Source organism: Carassius carassius, chromosome 7 (genome assembly GCF_963082965.1).
Source record: "Carassius carassius chromosome 7, fCarCar2.1, whole genome shotgun sequence".
Classification (NCBI taxonomy): domain Eukaryota; kingdom Metazoa; phylum Chordata; class Actinopteri; order Cypriniformes; family Cyprinidae; genus Carassius; species Carassius carassius.
The window spans coordinates 22,154,347-22,161,544 of NC_081761.1; the positions used below are offsets into that span (position 1 = coordinate 22,154,347).

The following is a 7,198-nucleotide window of genomic DNA, read 5'->3' on the forward strand; positions in this document are numbered from 1 at the left end:
TATATATATATATATAACATAACTGTAAAAAAAAAAAAAAACACTGTGTGTTCAGCGGCTCAGATGTCGGGAGTAAATGATGACTGCTATGTTCATTATTACATCCAACAACAGAACACCTCAATCGCTTGGGTGTCATTCTTGTCTACATCTGCTCCAGTGCTGAAACAATGTTGGACTGGCTCACTCAAGGCAGGTCAAAGGTAAGACACCAGTCCCGTCTGTGCTGAAATGCTACTGTCAGTCAAACTGTCATGGGAGGGGCCTGTCTGTGTGACGTCACACAGACAGGCATCTGAGATCGTCTCGTTTTGAGAAAGGGGAAAACATATAGCAAAAAAAAAAAAAAAACACAAGGTGGATATTTATCATTATAGGGTGGTTTTGTACACACATTGCCAACACACATTTCAGTTCATACAACTTGTAAAAGTGCATGCAGCATCCTATGACCCCTTTAAACATTTTTCAAAATGGATGCAAATAAAGGGTCAAAGTATCTAATATTTTAAATAGTATTGACATTATTCAATTTTATACATCCCCGACATTTTTTTTTTAACATTATCATCACACAAGATTTTCTTGGACACACTTGGAGCACATAATTTTGATTTGACAAAAAAATGCTTTTTCAAATATGAATTAGCAGTAAAACTGTTTTGTTTATTTATTTTTCTCTAATGGATAATAATAGCAATTAAAAGCTATGCTTTAATATATCACCCAGACATAAAAAAAAAGATTTTTACTTAAAAAAAAAAATAAATGTTTGAAATAAAATATAATTTACACATAAACAAGAAAAAGAAGGCCAAAAAGACATCATTATGGTAGATGGACTACTGAAGCGCCAGTGAAATTTGTTCTTTATTTCAGATGGGAATTAATTAATTAACTCGGCAGCAATTTTCCACAGCAATAACTCGGTCCAGTGACCGCACTTATGATGTGTCTAATTGAATAGGCAAGTTCCCTTTGGGTTGTGGGCATTACTCTGCTAGTTGAGAGATAAATCATTGTCCATTGACCTCAGGCTTGAATACCTTAATGAGATCTTCCCTTGAGGTGAAGCTGGACACCATGCTGTTCTTGCGCGTCTTTGAGTGTGTTATTGAAACATGGAGGCGTTCATTGGCTAACCAGTGGGCATTGGGCGGGAGAATCTCTTCCCTAGAGGAAAACCAAAGGACAGATGCTCATTTGTTGTGTTTGCATAATTAACAACCTCAGTGAAAGCCATTTTTCCCTCAACATCATACCGTAATTACACAATCTGTTGGCCGAACCACTGAGGTAATGCAGGAAAAATAAGAAAAATGAAAATCCACTCAACGTTCCATCCCAAGGATGTTTCATCAAAATGGATGAAGTCTGCTATCCGCTCCAAGCGGTGTGTCAAGATTATCAGAAGCCCTCAGAGGTTTGTGCACATCATGGAAATCATTTCCTTCAACAGAAAGAGAGAGAGAGAAAAAAAAGTCTACCGTTTCATATCATGCTGCGGTTTCATAAGTAGCACTGAGGAGGTGACACATTATAGCATCAGACTGGCACTATCTTCAGACCATTCAAACCTCACTCTGCTGGTGCCAGTTCTTTCCTGTAGATCTCCACAGCTGAATATAAAAAAGAAAATCGATTTCATGTACGTGTGAAGCGAATGAGTTTTGGAAAGCATACATGAATTCACGGTCAAGGTGTTTCTTCAGCACTGTCGGTGTCTCATATCAATTTACATCTTCATACACATGTTTTACTCTTAGCACTGGAAAGAGTGCTTAATACTCACAGAGGCCAATTAAACAAGAATGCAACATTAACTAATCAACTCTCTTACAAAAATGACTGCAATGCAGAAGGAAATTATCAGTGGAGTTTGTGCTTCACTGCACTGATTTGTAATAAAGAGATTTTGTTCCCACATTGGACCTGAAATATATTTACGTTTACATTAAATTTTTACATTTATGCATTTGGCAGACACTTTTATACAAAGCGACTTACAGTGCATTAAGCTGTCATTTTAATTAATTAATTTATTTTTAATCAGTATGTTGGCATACATTATCAGCAAGGCACTGAACCCCTAATTGCTCCCCAGTCGCTGGAAAAAATAGCTGCCCACTGCTCCGGGTGTGTGTGTGTGTTCCCTACTCACTGCTGTGTGTGTGCACTTAAATGGGTTAAATGCAGAGTGCCTATTCCAAGAATGGGTTAACATACTTGGCAAATGTCACAACTTACTTTCTTTTTCAATATGGCGTTGCTAAAAAGAACATTATTTTGTGTAATGCAATATGTTTATGCGGTTTAAGGTTCAAAAAACACATCATTTTCCACATAATGTACATTATTGTTGGTCCTCTATGCCCCTGTCTTTCTGACATGCGTTGATTTTTACAAAGCTCATAGTTATGAAAAGCGAGGTGTACACTGATTGGCCAGCTATCCAGTACATTGTGATTGGCTGAAAGCCTCAAGCGTGTGATGAAAATGTTATGCCCCTTGACATATTGTGATGCCATCTCCCAGCACGATGAGAAAAACCCAATAAAGCCCATTACAAACGAGGCATTGGTTGCATCCAGTGGGGATATAAATACTGATTATAATGTCATATACTGTGTTTTTACATGCTGCGTATAGCGCCGCGTTAACATAAAATCATGTATGCATTTGTGATTGGAGAAATTACAAACAACAAGCCTACTCTACACTGCTTAAAACTCGCATTTAATGTGGCAGTGGCAAATTCTTTAAATATAAAACATGTCCTTACAGCCGTATTCGACAAAGGACACATGTGATGATCCCGGGCTGAACTCTGCTTCGTCCACGATAAAAGCCGATCCGGCGATCCACAGCGCGAGGTTGATGTATTTCCTCATGGACCAGCACAGATCAGCTCTAGGCATGACAAAGCAGATATCGTTCTTTTTTGGAAGGCAAAATAAAGTAGATTTGCTTTCAGAATGAAACACAGTGTCTCCACAACGTGGCGGCAACAACAGTACTACAGCGAGAATAAAAGTTATGCCTTCTTTATCTGCTTGAACATTTGGGCGGTGTTATGCAAATCTTCCCACAGTGACGTAGACATGTGGGGGCTTGTTTAGATGAGGCGTTTAAGGGGGGCATGGACAAGTCTTAACTTTTAAAGAATATCTCTTTGGATTTGAGACTTTAGTCTTTGCAACTTTACAGATCTTCATTATGCACTAAGAGCTTGTAACACTCCAAAGTAAAGGGAAAAATTTCAATCGCATCATATGATGACCCCCCAAAAAATTTCTTCGTGTTTTTTTTTTTTTTTAATGCAATTACAAAACATGCAAGTCAGGAGCCCTGCAAGTCCATTCTGCCGAAAGAGCCCTGGGAAGTGGACTTTACAGGGTATTCTGTCATCTTAAGCAATAATCATTGAAAGTGGTGAGAGAAATGTACCCACCTGCCATAGTGCATTAACTCAGAATTGCAATATGTTTGACTACAACTCAGTGAACCTATGTTGAGGCTCCAAGGTTTATATTTAATTATGTAATTATTCACAAATGTGGTTTGTGAACTTCTGTTTATAGGTATTAAGTGCATTACATACACAGTTCCTATTAAATGTTACATTTACTTTCATATTAAATATTGCAGCAGATAATTATCACTCAGATTAGCGCTTCAAATTTGACCTAATGAATTTATAATTCACATATATTTTATAAATAAATATGTATTACATAATAAATGAAAGTAAGATTTATATTTATTCATATAAGAATTACATTATCATATCTCTTCTAATATGCACAACTCGAGTGGTGTCTACACTGTATTTCGGATGACGATGCAGGTTGTTCTAACTGAACACATTTTATCAAGTGCACTTTAACAGCTACCCCGTGTTCAGGGATTAGGAAGCAGTGAACACTTTGTAGGAACCATAATGGAAGCAAAGCTTGGGGGGCTTTCAAGCTTCAAAAGGATACACATATATATATATATATATATATATATAAAAGTGCACTTGATATATATATATAAGTGCAATTATTAAAGTGCACTTGATAAAATGTGTTCAGTTAGAACAACCTGCATCGTCATCAGAAATGCAGTGTAGACACCACACGAGTTGTGCATATTAGAAGAGATATGATAATGTAATTCTTATATATATATATATATATATATATATATATATATATATATATATATATATATATTTATATATATTTCTTTTTTAATCATGAAATTCTATCCTAAAATGACTTCAGGTCTGTAAACCAAGTCTTTGACAGCTTTGTGTTAGGAACAGACCAATATTATTATTTAGTTCAGTAAACAATTAATCAATTTAGTGATTGAATTAGATGACATTTAAGAACCACATCAGTGTGCTTTGTGAATGAATCATTTAGGCTGATTTTGTGTTCCAAATGAATAGATTCACTGAAAGGGACAGACTCAAGCAAACTATTTGTTAATGTTTGGGATTTTGCTACAGTGAGTGTATTGTGTGCAAAATAGAGCTTCATGTAAAAATTATATTATACCTTTTGATACTCTATGGTGCATGTCCTACTTAATGAAGCTCTGGTCCCCATTAATCGTAACTGTATGAATATAAGTGACCAATACATTATTTAAAAATTCTTCTTTGATGTTCTACAGAATAAATGGAATAAAAAGTTTTACAATCACACTAAAAAATCCTGGGTTATTTTTTCTACCCAAGTGCTGGGTTGAGCCATTTGGGTAAATTTTTTGGGTTATTTTCTCAGTCTTGGGTAGTTTTTGGGTAGTTCTATGTTACCCAACCGTTGGGTTATTTTCTGGGTCGTTTTCACTGAGAGCTGAATCAATGCACCCCCTCACCCACTCGGACGCAATAACCCAGCTCATTGGGTCAAATCAACTCAGTGTAACGGCCTCGGTTAGGGTATATGAAGGACGACTCACGAGATGACTTCTTTTTCACAATTTATTGGCTCCTGTAGAACACAATGCACATTAATTGCCTTCTGGACTCCTCTTACTGTGCTTCTGCTTCCCTCAGCAGTGCAAAACGAGACTGAGCCACTTCATTCACCAGAATAATCTACATCATGTATTTAGAATACATTACAAATACATTAACATTACATGAGGTATTTTGCTCAGTGTGCACATTACTCACAGAAAATCATTAACTAAGTCCAGAAAATATTAAGCATAAAATGCAACAAATCCATAAACACAGTACATATGTTTCCTTAAAGAAAATAGCATAACAGCAACACTTAGTGGGCTGAATAAAAAGTGTGTGGTAACAGAGACAACGGAAATTACATTAATAAACAAAAGAAAAACGCATACCTGTAGAACACAATGCACATTAATTGCCTTCTGGACTCCTCTTACTGTACTTCTGCTTCCTAAACATACAAAAATACAGCGTTTACTCTACACAAAAGGAGCGCTGAAATCTCCAACGAGCTACATTGTTCACATGAGAAGGCATGTGCCTTCGCGAACCGGATATCCAGACTGCTTTGTTTTGAACTCTCTCACAACAGACACGGAAGAGAAGACAATGATGAATAAAGTCGTAGTTTTTGCTATTTTTGGACCAAAATGTATTTTCGATGCTTCAAAATATTCTAACTGACCCTCTGATGTCACATGGACTACTTTGATGATGTTTTTCTTACCTTTCTGGACATGGACAGTATACCATACACACACCTTCAATGGAGGGACTGAGAGCTCTCGGACTAAATCTAAAATATCTTAAACTGTGTTCTGAAGATGAACGGAGGTCTTACAGGTTTGGAACGACCCTAAATAAATTCTGAGCAAAGTGAAATGTTAATCAGTATAATTCAGGAATCAGTTTGCATGGAGTTTAGAAACATCCAGGATTTACTAGCTAAAGTGTTGAAAAGCTCTGAAGAGTATTTCTGTTTTCATGGAAACTATACCTTTTACATGTAAAAAATGTTCATAAGCCTCTATTTGATTAACAGCATTGTTATTTCTTTGTCCAGTAGAATCAACCGTATCTGAAGAGAGAGCTGAGGAAATTAAACAATGACTGAGAAACAACACACAGCCCATCAGCCAGGTGGAACAGTACATGCGAAAAATATGTTTGAGGTCCTCCATGAGTTTCCTCGGCTAACTACCCCAGGCATGGTATGTTAACATATTGTCTTTATCAAATGGTAACATGAGTTATATTAAGTCTGTTAAATTGTTATTTTTGCTTTTAGATTGCACAGGACTTTCACATTTTACTTCAAGATGCAGCCCCAAAACTGTTTGAAAAATGGCTGGTATACTGACAGGATCTTGCTTTTTGCGAAGCGAGAAGCAAAGCTTCCATGTACATCTGAAGAAATGACAGAAGGTTAAAATGTTTCTACAATATTTTGATATTATGGGCCAGATTTACTAACAGCTTGCACCATAGTACTGTCAGGATTACTAAAGAAATGCAGTGATGAAAAATTGGGAAAATTTTTTTCTAACTAACATTACTGCATATTTGTGGTAGTTTATATATTTTAACTCATTTTTGTGCTTGGCAATAATTGCTGCTAGAAAATGCTGCATTTTCTCCTCTCATCTTATTTATTTAGAATGCCAGACAAAGATTTTATAACATTGCTTTTAATTTCTGCTGCTCTTGGTAGGATATGTTGGTCATTATGAGTCTGTGTGTTTAAATTTGCACATTGTCAGTGGATCAACAGCAGAACTTTACACTTCAGTCTACACTTTTATGGGATTTTGGACTCATGCTAATTTGACCTGTTTAGTAAATCTGGCCCTATATTTTCAATGACAACTCGCTACTGTTTTTAGTAGTGTTGATGAATGTAATATTATTTTCCTACAGATGCAAAGGGAAATCTTGCACTAAAGCTGTTACCTGTTTTGCTTCCACCTCCACCCTACAAAATTGGCAGAAAAACACTCCGGGCCCAGCATTGATGAAATCAAAAAAGCTTTCATTGACATTTAGCCTGTAAGTACGACTCAAGAAATTTCAATCATTTAATGACTTCACCAGGTTGAATACACTACCATTCAAAAGTTTGGGATCGGTATGATTGTTTTATGTTTTTAAATTAAGTCTCTTCTGCTTACAAAGGCATTTATTTGATCCAAATACAGCAAAAAGAGCAATGTTGTGAAATATTGTTACAATAAATTAATATTT

At 36.1% G+C, this 7,198-nt stretch overlaps 1 long non-coding RNA gene across 1 annotated transcript; it reads left to right on the top strand.

Annotated features, from left to right (window-relative positions):
• The first annotated feature begins 5,853 nt into the window (after window positions 1-5,853).
• Window positions 5,854-6,868, top strand: LOC132143092 (uncharacterized). The gene is made up of 3 exons (XR_009434187.1): window positions 5,854-6,168; window positions 6,246-6,382; window positions 6,718-6,868. It is a non-coding gene; the product is annotated as an uncharacterized LOC132143092 (long non-coding RNA).
• The last annotated feature ends 330 nt before the right edge of the window (window positions 6,869-7,198 follow it).